The sequence below is a fragment of the Magnolia sinica genome, chromosome 4 (genome assembly GCF_029962835.1).
Source record: "Magnolia sinica isolate HGM2019 chromosome 4, MsV1, whole genome shotgun sequence".
Taxonomy (NCBI): Eukaryota; Viridiplantae; Streptophyta; class Magnoliopsida; order Magnoliales; family Magnoliaceae; genus Magnolia; species Magnolia sinica.
The window spans coordinates 108,704,845-108,721,133 of NC_080576.1; the positions used below are offsets into that span (position 1 = coordinate 108,704,845).

Here is a 16,289-nt window from a genome sequence, read left to right on the forward strand (position 1 = left end):
TAAAAAAAACCAAGGGTCCACAATGGGTTGTGGTTTTTCAATCATTTTTTGAAGCAAGCAACAATATATATAAAAAGGTTCCACAATGAGTCTGTGGTTGGAACCCTCACCATCCCAGAGACCAAAAAAGTCCCTCGAAATCAACAAGAGATTTGAACCATAGCCTTGTAGAGAGTTCCTTGCTCTCCTTGCAAAAATCCCTCTTTTCTACCGGAGAAACCTCTAAAATATTGCTGGAATTTTTCTATTTATGACCATCTCAAAATCGTTTTTTTTTTTTTTCTTTATATCTTAAACACAAATGGGGCCAAGACAAAAGGACCAAAATGCCCTTCACTTGGCCCTCACAAGCGCAAGGCACTTTTGGGCTTTTGTGTGGGTCTCACCTCCACATGGGAAAGGATTCCCAACAATTAGGAAGTGCTTGCAATGCCGGAGCTTTGTGGGCCCAACATGATGTGTGTGTGAAATCTACTCTTGCGACACCTCATGTTAGGAACTGAGACAAAAAAAATTAAGCTGATAAAAAATTTTAAAAAAAAACTCATGTGGGACACAAAGTGGGGATGGGGATTCCCACCAACCCTTGCTTTGGCCACCTGCATTGTTGGTATGCCATTCAACCAATTCATTGGGAGAACCTCTCCAAAATGAGGAGACATCCCTAAAATCACACCGACCCAAAACTCAGGTGGGCTACACCTAGTGAATTTAGAGGTTTTAAGTGTGACTTACATTGTTCTCGTTGTGTGGCCCACCTGAGTTTTAAATAGAGTCAAGGGGTCGTTTGGATGCCTGTAAAACCCTTTAGTAATCAAATTACATGGGCCATTTGGATGGGTGCATTTGCCTGTAATAGGATTATAGCATGTAATCCGATTTTGGAGTTGTAATCTAGAAAAAGGGAAAATGGCATGTTTCAGATTACAGGCAGAGGATCTACGTTTTGAAAATTTTTGACGCAGGGAGAATTGTGACTTCAGCATTCCCACCCTCCCCTTCCCTCCCCTTCTTCCAACGTCCATACCCATGGTTTAATGATATAGAACATTGTGCATTTATGGCCCATTGTCCACGATGCCTACTGTACATATGGGGCCCACTGTAATCCTCTCTATGTGTATCGTTCATCTATGTTCAAAGAATTAACAATCACAATCTCGCCCACTATACATGTGGGAACTTCCATCTATGGTCCCGTTGGAAATGTAATCATGTATCATGTATGCCCCACTTTGTGATTCATATTTGTTGATATCTTTCTATCATGTACCTCTCTTTATATTATGAATGGCCTGCGGCACACGTGGGTTGATTGATCATGCATGTATGTCTAACTGTACATGTATGGCCAAGTACATGTGGCTAGCATATGTGGGGGGCCACTGTGGGTGTGGAGCATACTACACATCACCTGTAAATAGATTATTTGATGATTTTAAATGAACACTTTATATGTCATTTGATGATTTTAAAATTATTTACCACTCCAAGCTTTGTCTTATATAAATACCCAATTATAGGCTGTAAACAATTTACATAGTTATCCAAATACAAATAAATCATTTACCTGTAGATAGATTACAGCTTAAAGCCAGACATAACGGGCTGTAAACACTTTACACCTGTAATTTGATTACAACACAAACAATTGTTTACCTATAAATATATTACAGCTTAAAGCCAAATAGGATAGGCTATAAACGTTTTACACCTGTAAGCCGATTACAACTTAAGGATTTTACAGGCATCCAAAAACACCCTAAGTTTTGTTATGATGTGAAGATGACACAACACAACTGAAGGATGCAGTGGATGTCATGTCGCACACAACAGTTTCATTGATCCAAACCACTGATATGATGTGCCGTTGTGCATGGACCATGCACATCATGATCCTTCAAATAGACGGTCGAGAAATAGGAATGAAAGCTCGAAGGTCATGTTTCAAAAGTAAAAGGGCCAAAGATTCGACTACTAAGATTTCCACTTTGGGAGGCTGTTGGTGCATAGGCCATCCACTGGTTTTAATCCATAAAACCAGTGGCCCACTTGTATAAAATGAAAGTTATAGATATTCTAAAAGGCTTGCAGTATTACTTTACAATGCTGTAACCAAGAGATTGAACAGTAGTACTGTTTTCAGTGTTACAAGTGGGGCCATGATTCATTGATCCAAATCGTTGATTCTGTAAGTCCCACTGTGGATTTCATTGCATTAAGAATCTCCCAAATGAGAAAATCCCATCCCTTCAATCTGTGGCCAACAAATACAAGAGTAAAGCAAGAAAGAGCAGATGTGACCCGCATTCAACTCAATAAAGTCTGGTTCGTAGTTTGGACAGATTTAACTTTCCAATTTGGGAGTTTTTAGGCACACTGGCTATCCAAAACGGTTCAATCATATTGACTGTTTAGATCACTGAACCATTGATGCTTGCAAGCCAATCCAGATTGTCCAAATGCTATGCCGATTGTGATGGAGCATACATACCTGCCCACATTTATCATTATATACTTCTCCTAGTTGTCTAAAAGACATCAACTTTCAACTTATATTTTAAATGTCGACAATATTAGCCAATATATCCCACTATATATCTTCCATCCCACCTGTGTAATACAAAACACACGGGTAGTGACAATATATCTCACATGTTCGATCTAGGGAGCATTTTTAATTTTCCATCCCTTTTTCGTTGTTGAAATTACGTTAAATCAATATCAAATGGTTATAAATCCATTGTTCTCCATCTTTTGCATGAAAAATGGAGTTTTGATTTCAATATCCATTGGTTCTTCATGTTCTCCATTTATTTTTTTGAAAATTTTCTTCAGCCAGTTGTTAATTGAGACTAATGTCAAAGTATGCGGAAGTATCAATTGAGACTAATGTCAAAGTATGTAGGAGTATTCGATGAAATGATTATCACATACACTCTAATTTGAAAATTTGAGTGTAGGTGGTCCAATTTGGGGAAAATTGGAAAAAAAAAAAAATCAAAATTTTCCCTTCTACCAAATTGCTTGCAATGTTGCATTCCAAACATGAAATCAAGCATATATGAGGGCTAATTTATTGATTTGTTAAGTCTTTGTCAATTAAAACATTTTTTTCCAAAATTTCCATTAAACCAGGTGTCAATCGAGACTAATTTCAAAGTATTTAGGAGTGTTTGATGAAATAATAATCATATACACTCTAAATGTTATGCATTTAATTTAAATATAGTTGCATTCGTTTAGTTAGACAATGCACTACTTAGGACCCTATATAAAGGAAGCCTATTATGTGCACTTCTTTTTTGAGTTGTTATGATTTAAACGTGTATTAAAGTCTTTTTTAACAATCCATGAAGTTTCATTAAAAAATTTAACCATTTTCCCAATGTTTCTCCATGTTTCTCAAAAAAGTGTGATAAATTTTCTAATACAAATGATATATCCCGTGCGATAACTGATACATATTTGTATCCTAAGGGTGCGATACGTTACGTGATACTGATATTTCAAACATTGCTTTCGACCTTGTATAATCCACACCTAAGATTCTGAAGAGAGATCAGGAAGTTGAAGATGATAACCGTCTATCATTCGATAGAGAATTACACAAGGATAGCTCCACGGCTCATCACCGTCCAATCTTGAGGTGACGGTGATGAGATTCACTCACAGCAGACTTCCATCACAGCTTAATGAATTTGGGTGGTATGTTTTTGAAACCGAATATCAACTTAGATAGGAAACACTTGTGATTCTCTTTTGTATGGATTTCTAGTGTCAATGTGTAGTTAGTAGCTACTTGTTTTCCGGATGCTTCCCTTGTTCTAATTTCCATGCACATGCAAACAAATGCTAGAAACAAATACTAATCAGTCATACGAATGATTTGGAATGCTTGCATGTATGAATTTGTAGGGTCCAATTTCCTTGGACGTTACTCATGATTAATACTTGGATACTTGGATATTCGGTATTTTGCCTGTTTGGGGGAAGATTCTTGGAGGCCGTGTCCAATCTCATAATTTGAGTCAAATACCATAGGAAATCATTCATCATTCAATCCGAACATTTGGGGTTGTTTGGATGTCCCAATCGGTCAAACTTGAAGTTTTGGCACTCGTGATTTGGGTTAGAGTGATGCGATTTATATAGATCTATAGTACCAGGGATTTTTTTTTTTTTAAATTTAAAATTTAATAATTATAGAACGATATGAGGAACAGTTCTCTTCAACGGGCAACCTGGGAGCAGAAAAACGCTGATGAGGATGTCTTGAGGCTGGTTACAGAGCAAAAGGTCGGTTGCTCGGATCTTGGATGAATTTTGTCTTAAGACAGATTTCTACACCAATTTTAGAATTCACGTGATTTTGCATTCGATCGGGAATATGTGCAGAGGGAAAAACGAGCTGCTCTGAATAAAATACTTCAGTTGGAAAAGAAATTGTACCAGAAACAGGCATTGGAATTGGAAATTGAGCAACTGAAAAGGGAGCTACCAGTAACGAAGCATATGGAAGAAGGCAACGATTTGGCTAGGAAGAAGATGCTAGAATTGATGAAAGTCGTGGAAGAGGTAGAAGACGGAATGGAACACCTGGAAGCTCTCAATCCGGCTCTCCTGGTCAAAGAACATCAAAGCAACAATGAGATGCACGAAAAGAACTAATTTATGTATGTTTTTCTTCCTTTGAAGTAGTGCATGAATTGAGTTTTAGAAATTACGAGCAAGTAATAATGTAATCAGTAACTCTGTTATGTGTCTCTAACAGAGGACGACTTGCTCAAAAAAAATAAAAATAAAAAATCACAGGGAACCTTGCCTTGCCTTATAGGGTTTGAAAGAGATGTTGAGTGGCCGTGCAATGATTGGAATCAAAAGAATGGGAGGGATCGATAGAAAACCATTCCAGGCGGCTTGTGCACTGAAGTTTTCAGGAGAAGAAGCGCAAATTAAAACGATGGAGTTATGTTCCCAATGGGAAGACTACATAAAAAAATCCTGCATGGCATCCTTACAAGGTGGTCACAGTCGAAGATAAGCAGGTAGTGTGTATATTCCATAAATCTAGCATTGCAACTCCTATCATGCTGATATAGCTGTCTTTAGTTGTCTACATACTACATTGCATCTACACATTGGCATTGCATGTTCGTTCGTATTTATCTGGTGTACTGCGCCACATGGCATGGATGCCTCTTTTATTCATGCACACATTTTACTAATGTTCTAACTGGGAATCCTCATCGTCTCCTCATCATCTAAGCCTTGTCCCAACTAATTGGGGTCAGCTACATGAATCCTGTTCTTCCAAATTGGAATATTCATGAAAAGATCGTGATTTTGAAAAAATCAGTTACGATACGGCTGCATTGTAAACTTATCAGCCGATAAAGGCCATATGGGTGCTTGATTTGGGGCCGCTAGGGCCAAAAGGCTCCATTTGAAAATTTTCAACTTTTCTCTGGTTATTTTTCTCTCAGTTCTTCATTTCAACCATGAGGAAAACTTATCATATACCAGATCTAGGTCTGCTTTGGGACCAAAGCACAATATTTGAGGGAGATTCAATTAATTGAAGTGGAATGAATCATTTTGGGAAAAGGTAGGAGGAAGCTATCAACTCTTCTTTCGTTTTTTTCTTCTTTTTGTTGTATTCCGATGGGCCCTAATCATCAAATCATGCATGATTTGTGTTTGATTAGGGCTTGTTGGGTTGACTTTCAGCAGGTCAAGTTGACAGAAGTTCTGGTTAAGGATGGGTCTGATACAACATTGAATACATTTAAAAGCATAAATAAAATTTTTTTTTAAAAAAGGTTGGATATATCTGAACCGTAGAACTCACATTTTATATTCATCATGTTGTTCGTCTACTAACGATAGGAGTAATCTTTTGCAGATATGCACAAGAAGCTTGCAATGACATCAGATTCGGAGTGCTGCCGAATTGACTGTGCGAGGTTGGTGGACGCTTCTGAAAGGTCTTGTAAGTAGCTTATCACTCCGGAACTTCTTCATCGGTTCGATCTCTCCCCAACCATCTCAGGAGGTAATTCACAGATTAGTGTAAATTTTTGCTTTTTCTTTTCGTTTCTGATCAACTTTTGTTGCTATGCAAGAATGATTGAACTACCCCACTTTAGAAAGAGAATTCATCCTCCCCCTCTCGCTGAAATGCTCAGAAAGAAATTAACCATGAGGAGGACGATGGTCCTTCCGAGCACGTGGACGGGGACCTCCATAGCAGGGGAGGTGAGGTCAGGTTATGCAGCAGGAGAGTCTTCGGCAAGGCCGCCGCTCCTGATCTCATCGGGTGAAGGTAGAGCTGTGCATTTGTGACTCGATCCAGCGGATCCGACTCGATCCGGCCCGTTCGAACAGAACCGACGGCCAAGATCGGGCCTGATCGGGTGGAGGTTTCCAGATCCGTTCTTTTTTGGGCCAGGTCCGAATAGACCTCTGTCCGGATCGACCCGACCCGAATACCCGAACCGAATGGACCCGGACCAAACGGCGGGCGGGTAGTATAAAATATATTTTTTTATTTTTTTACCCTAACTTTCCTAATCGTTTGTTTTTCTTACCTACCTCCCTTTCCCCTCTTTTCTTACCCTAACCCAACCCGAACGACGGATGAGCGCCAGATCTGTTTTGACAGATATCCATGCCCTGGCATTACTACCACGGTAATTACGATACTGCCATCCATATTCTCCTCCTACATTCGTATCTGCATGCTAGAATCGAGGGACTGAAATGGAAATCTCTCTGTTTTTTATTTTGTTTTTTTTTTTTTTTGGTTTTCCAGCAGAGAAGCCTTTCAGGGTCATTACAAAGCCCTAGATCTTCTTCAACAAAGCCATATTTATCTGTTTTCGTAACTGACCCTATCAAATTGGGTAATTGCGTCCAAGCATACATCTCCTACAGGGTTATCACCGAGGTTATTATCATAATTTCTCATATCCATTTCTTTTTTTCCTTTTTTGATTTAAAAAATACTCAGAAATCTCTGCACTTTCCTCCAGCTTTCTATTCGTTATTCAAATCTCTTGGAATCGGCATTAGGGTTTTATTGTTAGTTTAATCAACGATCTGGACCATCCATTTTGATCGGAGTGGTATTTATGGGAATCTGATGAGTAGTATTTGAAAATTGGACAGTCTATTTAGGTCTAATCGACGACTTGAACTGGGCGCGGATTAGCCACTGGCAGGTTAGTAGCGAGAGTCGCTACTGAAGTGACGTCACTAAGTTTCGTGGGCCCCACCATGATGTTTGTTTTGTATCCATGCCGTCCATCCATTTGGAGAGATCATTTTAGGGCAAGATCCAAGGAATGAGTTAAATCCAAAGCTCCAGTGGACCCCAGCAAAGAAAACAGTGGGGCAGTGACGCCCACCATTAAAAACTTCTAAAAGCCACAAGAGTTTTAGATCAACCTGATATTTGTGTTTTCCCTTCTTTCATGTCCTTTTTAACTTTTGAACAGGTTGGATTTCAAATAAACATTATGGTGGGTCGTAGGATGGTTTCAACGGTGGGAATCACTCTCCCCACTGTTTTCTGTGGTGGGGTCCACTACAAATTTTTATCTGCTTCATTCTTGGTTCATATTCTAAAATGATATCTCAAAATGGATGGACGGTGTGGATACAACACATACATCATAGTGGGGCCCACAGAACTTGGTGACGTCACTTCAGTAGCCTAATCTGCGGCCCACCTGTTCATACAACTCGGAGCTAGAGGAGCGTCAGTGCTCGTCTTTGCACGACACGTACCTAGAGCTGCTATAGCCAGTGTCAGCTAAGCAGCAATAGCACTGTACGTTTTTTTTTTCTTTTTCTTTTGTTAGCTTGTTAGTACACCTTATTCATAGCATTGTACTTGAAGCTTCTTCAGGAAGTTATAAGCTGGTGTGAGCTTGTGTGGGGGCCGTCTTGAATTTTTTGATTTATCTACACCGTCCATCAGTTTTTCCATATCATTTTAGGGGTTGATACTAAATTTTAAGTACATCGCACCATAGGAAACAATGAGAATAATGATTCTCATACCATTGAAAAAATGAACGATTCGAACCTTGTCCAATCTGATCCGACCCGGGTTTCTTGACCGAGTCGGACTCGGATCGGTTCTAAGTCAGCAGAGTTCGGATCTGTTCGAGTCCGATGACCCGGATCCGGTACCGAATCGGATCGAGTTTGGGTCACACCCTGCAAATTTCGAACCAAGTCGAGTTGGACCGAATCCGATCCAACTCGGTCCGGTGCCCAACTCTAGGTGAAGGGGCTTAGGACCTTGCCCCGGTTATCCCTCCATAGCAGGTGGCTATGGATGTAGTAGATATGGAGGAGACTCCTCTAGCCCAGGAAGCTTGTCAAGTTGAGGAGCCTCAACCTCCAACAACCAAGGCTCAGGCCAAGGAGGGTGATACCTCAGGCCCACAAGCATTCGAGGTTGAGGGGTCGAGCTCCCTGCCTCCTGGGCACCACATGAATAGCCTGCCTGGCCGGGCAGCCAGGCACGCTCCAGAGGATCAAATCGTTGACATGATGAACATCCATCTAGAGGTTCTCCTAAGGGATGTTGTAGCGTACTGCTATAAGGTATATCCCCTTCTCATGGCTATACTTGTTCATTTACATTTGATTTCTAACATGATTTCTTCATTTCAACTCGTCCCTGCTCTTATATCTACTCATCGTAGAATGAGGCAAGTAGCGGATGAGTGTGAACAAGCTAAGGCAGCTCTCTAGGGCAAGACTATTAAGGTCGAGACTCATCTACGGGCTTTGAAGAAGGCTTGGGAGGAGCAAGCTGCTCTGAAGATTCAACTAAATGAGGCCTAACAGGAGGAGAGCTCGGCGCTTGTAGAGCTGGAGGGGGTGAGATCACGTCTTTCTTTAGCTGAGAAGGAGCGAACCAAAGCGGCAACCGAGGCCGCGAGGTTGAGGGCGGAGATGGTCGAACAGAAGGTCAGCTCGATAGCTAAGTTAGCTAAAGTCAAGGCGACTTTGGCTGCTCAGTGGTCTGAGGCTAAGGCGACTATCCTAGCGATTAAGGTCATGGCAGTAGAGGAATATAAAGCCTCGAAGGAGAAGGTTGATGAGGTGGAAGTCATCTACAGCTATGGTTACGAACGTTGCATGGAGGACGCCATGGGACAGTATCCCAAGTTGAACCTGGACGGCCTGGGTGTTGAAGCCCCCGCGGACCCTACCTCAACCGACGCTAAAGCCGAGCAACCCCCCTCTCAAGTCGGCTGAGCCTCGCCATTCCCTATCACACCTATAGAAGATCTTCTGTTTTTTCTTTTTATGTTTTTTTTTTTCATAGTGACTTTCCTATAAAAAGGTAAATTTTTTTACCAACGTTATTATGTATGAGATTCTCAAGTAGATTTCGTAGGTTGGACAAAGTGGTTCACATAGGCCGAGCAATGTAGAATTTATAAGTTGAACATGCAGTAGGTCATGTATAGTACCCGACCTCAAGTAGTGTAGAAGACTTTCTTCCCTTGGATTGAGGGATGTCCTCGTGGTTAATCACATAGATCAGATCGTCGGAATCTGAAATTTCTCTCCCATGACATGAGGAGGTTTTTCCATGGTGAAATTCATAGTTGAGAAAGACCACTTAGTAGTGGCTTGTGCAGTTAGGGGAATTTCTTCCCTTGTACTAAGAGAAATTCCCATGGTTGATTATGTAATTTGGAGAATCATAAAAACAAATTCCCTTCCCCTAACCCTGGAAGTTCCTTTATTGTAAAAAGAGTAGATACAAAACAACGTCTTATCCGAGAACCTTCTTCCCTTCGAGACAAGAGGTCGCTCTAGTCGAATAGGTTAGTTAGTCGATGTGGTTCTAGTCGGGGGACTTCCTTAGCCTTCAAGAGTAGTAGATTTTCATATGCTCAGTGTTCTAGGGGTGAGGCAAGGGCTGTCCGTTCATGTCCTCAATTCGATATGCTTGTGGTCGCAGTGTGCCTCTCATCTTGTATGATCCTTCCTAGCTCGGCCCCAGTATTCCCAGGATGAACTCCTTTGTATTCTAGAAGGTTTTGCACAAGACCAAGTCCCTTACTTGAAATCTTCTTAGCTTGACATGGAAGTTAATATCGGGCGACCTGTTGCTGATGGGCTGCAGTTTTTAGCTGTGCTAAAGCAGGTCTAGATCTAATGCCATCGGCATTCTGACTTTCCTCAAAAGAATTTATCCGCACAGTAGGGAGCCCTATTTCAACTGGCACCATAACTTCTGCACCAAAGGCCAAAGAGAAGGGGGTTTCTCCTATTGAAGTTCGAGCTGTAGTTCTGTATGCCTAGAGAACATGTGGCAGCTCCTCGGCCTTGGCTCCTTTAGGGCCTGTTTAGCTGGGCAGATTGGATGGGATTGGAAGGGATTGGAAGATAGATCAAGGGATTGGAAAGGATTGGAAGATAGATCAAGGGATTGGCCAGGAGTGCCAAACAGACACGGGATCCTGATCCCGAGATATATCAATACCATGGATCTTAAGACAATTCATTGACATCACCATCATTACCTTTAAATCCCATCCAATCCACCCTAATCCCTTCAAAATTGCCTGGGACGTTTTTGGTTCGAGGGATTGAAAGGGATTGGAAGGTTTAATCCCGGGGTTGGCCGAGCGTGCCAAACAGACCTGATATAGCAATCCCATAGTTCTTGCACCAATCTACTGACGTAGCTATCATTACCTTGAAATCCATGCAATCCACTCTAATACCATCCAATCCCATCCAATCTGCTCGGCCAAACAGGCCCTTAGCCTTCTCAAGCTTAGTTTTGAGGTGGTTATTGATAATCTTGCTGACCTCCTTAACTTGTCCATTGAACTCCTTTTCGAGTATTTGCCAAACAAGCCTGAACATTTAAAATAGGAAATATGATGGTGCATTTTGTTATGGTTGATTTGGCCCCAAAGTTTTGCTAGTTTGCCTACCTATGATCTGGACCATTCATTTGATGGTTCTACGAATGGCTGGATATTGTAAAGTTGTGTACTTTGACTTGGAATAATCAGATTTAAGATAACGAGACGACTGTGACTTGGAATTAGATTTAAGGTATTGAGAGGATTGTCAATGGCTGGGCTTTCAGGGGATTGGAAGAGCCTGGGATGATCTGGGTTTTTTGTTTGGATGGGTGATGGGATTTGGCTATCCTCCTGGTGTAAACTCCTAGGAATGTTTGGAAATATAAAGTATATTGCAATACATCATACATTTTTCAATAGTGGGCTTCCTTAGCACGGCTACTTCTTATGGTGTGGTTCACTGCTGCCTTGGATTTACCTTTGTTTTGGTCCAATTCTCTATACTAAATGCACCTTACATACGGACGGTATGGATTGAAGTTCTACATCATGGTTGGCCGCCTGTGGTCCCATCCCATATCCCACGCCATGTTGAGGGACGGGAGAAGGTTGAAGGAGGGATCACATGGCTGGGTGCGGATTGGGTCAGTAGCCAAAATGCTACTGAAGTGACGTCACCAAGCTCTGTGGACCCACCATGATGCATGTGTTATATCCATACCGCCCAACCATTTGTAGAGATCGTCTTATGGCATTATAAAGAGAATGAGATAGATCTAAATTTCAAGTGGACCCACCACAGAAAACCATGGGAGCCGTCACACCCACTGTTGAAACATTTATAGGGCCCACAGTGATGTATTTTTGAGATCCATCCTGTTCATAAGTTAACATAGAGATAGACGAAGTGAAAACAAAAATATCGGCTTCATCGAAAACTACCGTGGCCCCTAAGAAGTTTTGAACGATGGATGTCACTGTCCTCACTATTTTCTATGGTGGGATCCACTTGAACTTTAGATCCATCTCATTCTCATTGTAATGCTGTAAAACGATCTCTAAAAATGGTTGGACGGTATGGATACAACACATGCTTCATAGTGGGTTCCACATAACTTGGTGACGTCACTTTAGTAGCGTTTTAACTACTGACCTTGCCAGTATCCAATAAGCGCCCCACTTGGATGGCCAAGGGATGGGAGAAGTCTGAAGTAGATGGACGTGGATTGGATACTGACAATGTCAGTAGCCAAATCACTACTGAAGTGACATCACCAAGCTCTTGTGGACCCCACTATGATGCATGTGTTGTATCCATACCGTCCAACCATTTGTAGAGATCGTCTTAGGCATTACAAAGAGATAGATCTAAATTTCAAGTCGACCCACCACATAAAACCATGGGAGCCGTCGCACCCACCGTTGAAACATTTATAGGGCCCACATTGATGTATTTTTGAGATCCACCCTATTCATAAGTTAACATAGAGATAGATGAAATGGAAACAAAATTATTAGCTTCGTCGGAAACTAATGTGGCCCTTAAGATGTTTTGAACGGTGGATGTCACTATCCCCACTATTTTCTATGATGGGATCCACTTGAACTTTAGATCTATCTCATTCGCTTTGTGATACCATAAAACGATCTCTAAAAATGGTTGGGCGGTGTGGATACAACGCATGCATTATGGTAGGGTCCACATATATTGGTGACGTCACTTCAATAGCGATTTGGCTACTAACCTTGTCAGTATCCAATCCCCGCCCGAAGTAGGCATCACTTGGATGGACGCGGATTACGTACTGATAGTGTCAGTAGTAACGTGGCTACTGACAATACTCTGTAGGCCCCACATGGTATATTTTTGTTTTATCCAAGCCGTTTATATATTTTTATAGATCATTATAGAGCATTATAAGAAAAATGGGAGATATCATGTCTCCAGCTGCCTACACCACAAGAAAATAGTGGAGATTGAATGTTCACCATTAAAGACTTTCTAGGGCTCACTGTAATGTTTATTTGTCATCCAACCTGTTGATTAGGTCACTCACACATGGTAGAAGAGAAAACAAATATAAGTTTAATTTATAACTTTTGTGGCCTTTTAGGAGTTTTTAATGGTAAGTTTTCAATCACCACTCTTTCCCGTGGTGTGGTCCATATGAGATTTTGATCCGCCTCATTTATGGTCTTATGGAATAAAATAGACTCTTTCCCGTGGTGTGGTCCATATGAGATTTTGATCCCCCTCATTTATGGTCTTCTGGAATAAAATAGTCTTAAAAAATAGATGAATAGCATGGATAGGACACGTATCATTATGGGACCCACAGTGCACTGTCAGTAGCCACCTTGCTACTGACGCTGTCAGTACGCAATCCGCGTCCCACTTGGATGGCCGGTGCAGTCTATGAGGCGTTCCGCGACGTAGTAAACACCCATCCCACCTAATACCATCGAGCTCCGTACAGTAGGTCGGCCAAACACGTCCTAAAATATACTGTTGCACTTAAGGGGAAGTTAAAGGTTGATTGGTGACACATTTACACGTGTGCGTGAATGCATGTGCGATGTGCCTTGTTTTCTAGTGATTGAAGATTGAGAGTGGCAAAAATATTATATTAAGGTGGGCCATAGCTGGTACAATACGAGTGGATGATCACTGACTGATTTAAGTGGGAAGCCCAAGTGTTCTTTATATGGAATCCAGGCCGTAGAGACCATTCGTATCACACACGTACGACGCACACACGTGCTTGTAGTGTGCTTCTGTGCATATTGACCGCTGCTCGGGTTGTCAGGGTTAAAAGAACTATACTCTCCCGGAGCATGGTGTTCATACACACCCCGGGACCCACCGTGATGTATGTGTTATATCCAATCCATTCATCCGCTATTTCACTCTCGATCCCAAACATGAGAAAGATCCAGAACTCAAGTGGACCACACCAAGGAAACTGTGAAGATTAAATTTCCACCGTTAAAAACTTCTTGTGTCTAGAGTAATTTTTTATGAAACCGATATCTGTATTATCCCTTTCATCCTGATTAGAGTCGCCTCGTGAACATGTTAGATGGAAAATAGAATCACGGTGGGCCCGAGGAAGGTTTCAATGGTAGGCATCATTTTCCCTTTGTTTTGTGGTGTTGTGGTGTGATCCAGTTGAGAATTGGATGTGCCTCAACTTTGGAATCATGTACTATATTGACCTGGAAAAATAGATATACGGTGTGGATATAAAACATGCATTACGGTGGGCCCCATAGGTTAGTGTTGAAGGAATCTTTTCTGTCCTCGTCGAAGGATGAAGGCATGGGTATGCTCGTACTCGTCCTCGTCCGTACTCTGCGTGTCCATCAAACAACCCTTTTTCACGCGAAATGACAGGAAACGGATTAGCTACTCCCCTGCCACGAGCCTGGTGGCCGGTAGTCGGTGCTCTGTGGGCCCAACCATGATGTATGCGTTTCATCCATCCATTCTGTTCCTCCATCTTTAAATTTCATTTTATAGATTTATACTAAAAATGAAGGGTATGAATCTCAGATGGACCACACCACAGGAAAATAACAGTGATTGAAGATCTACCATTAAAATCCTCCTATAGCCCAATATACTATTTATTTTACATCCAATCTGTTTATTAGGTCATACAGGCCCAGAAGAACAGGTAAAACAAAGATCGGATTGATCCAAAATTTTTATGCCCTCAAAAAGTTTTTAAGTGTAGACGCTAATTCAATACTGTTTCCTGTAATGTGTTCCACTTGAGATAATATATCTAATTTTTAGTCTCATACAGTAAAATGATATGGACAGCATGACTGAGACACATACATCTGGGCCGCACGGGGAGTAGCCATTCCGTTCCCGAAATGACAGCATTCATTGCCCGAAGAAAAATCAGCGAGTGCAATAGACGACGGCATACGTACGGCTGAGCCGGATTTCGCATAGAGTAACTCTAAAGTGGGGCCCATAGTGATATATGTTTGTTATCCATGCCGTCCATCCGTTTTAACTCCTCATTTTAGGGAGTTAACCCAAAATTGAAGCATACATAAATCTCAAGTGCACCACACAACGGGAAACACTAAGGATAATGATGCGGATTGTCGAAACCTTCTCAGGACCCACAGTGATGTTTGTTTGTCATCCAACACGTTCATAAGGTCACACAGATCTGCCTGAAGTGAAAACACAAATATCAGCTTGATATAATACTTCCGTGTCCCCCATAAGTTTTCCACCGTAGGTATTCAATTCCCACGATTTCCTGTGGTGTGGTCCGGTCGAGCTTTGGTTATGATTTGATTTTGTTCTTATGCCTTAAAATAAGCTGTAAAAACGGATGGACAGAGTGGACAAGGCACATACATCACGGTGAGTCAAGAGAGCTTTACTCTCAGTACCGTTCATCAAATTGCACTTTTTTCATTCGAAATCACAGCATTAATCACAGGCCAAAATCTTTATTGCTCTGCCACTGTAATAGATGATATTCTGAAGTCGCATGCACCGCATGTAAATATTCAAATTTAACTCTCTAAATTACCGTCTCAAGTTTATATGTATCGTGCACCCAAAACATGCATATCTGATTATCCAACTATCGTAATAGTAGACATTTATTGGACGGTAGAAAAAATGAAAAATATCTAATCGGATTAGTAGGTATTTTATTGGACGGTTAAAAATGAATAATACCCAACAGCCTATTTTAAAAAATAATTGTCTACGAAGCAAGGGATAGGATTGTTCATCCAACATCATTTGGGAATTCTGTCTTACAGAATACTGGGCCAACAAGCTTTAAGTTTAATTCGAGTTATGCATGGCATGGTGAGCGTTCAATCACCACTCTTTCCTGTGGTGTGGTCCACCTAAGATTTGGATCTGCCTCTATTTTGGCTCATGCCCTAAAATGAGCTGAAAAAAATGGATGGACGGCTGAGATAGAATACATGCATCATGGTGAGGCCCGTAGCACGGACCAGTATCGAGATTTCGGCAGTGGAGAGGTTACTTCCGAACGGTGTCCAAGCGTCACACTTTCCGGAACTTGCCGCCGCTCGAGAAAAGTACGAAGAGTTCGTTTTGCTTCTGTCGCGTTTCAGCTCCAGCGTAAGTCGCTGTCAGTGGGACCTACAAACTTAGATATTAGGTGATCGAAACCGTCTATCTTATGTATTCTATGATAGAGAGGCCATAGAGTCAAATTTGTTCTGAGTGGATCATCGTAAATATGACTATCTGTTGACGAGTTTAAAGAATTAAAGGGAATTTTCAATGGCTCTCATTTAGTTAAAAAAATCAAAGGATAGGAAGATCAATGAAACCTGATTATGGATTATATTCTTATATCTGATACTATACAGGAAAAAGAAGCTTCAAATCACGGTACGATCTCAGCATGTGGGCCCAGTCTG

The 16,289-nt window shown here is 41.4% G+C and overlaps 1 protein-coding gene across 1 annotated transcript in view; it reads left to right on the forward strand.

The window, feature by feature from the left end:
- The window catches only part of LOC131243743 (factor of DNA methylation 1-like), a 74,181-nt gene that overhangs the window by 49,404 nt on the left and 8,488 nt on the right, over positions 1-16,289 (forward strand). The window lies entirely within an intron of this gene.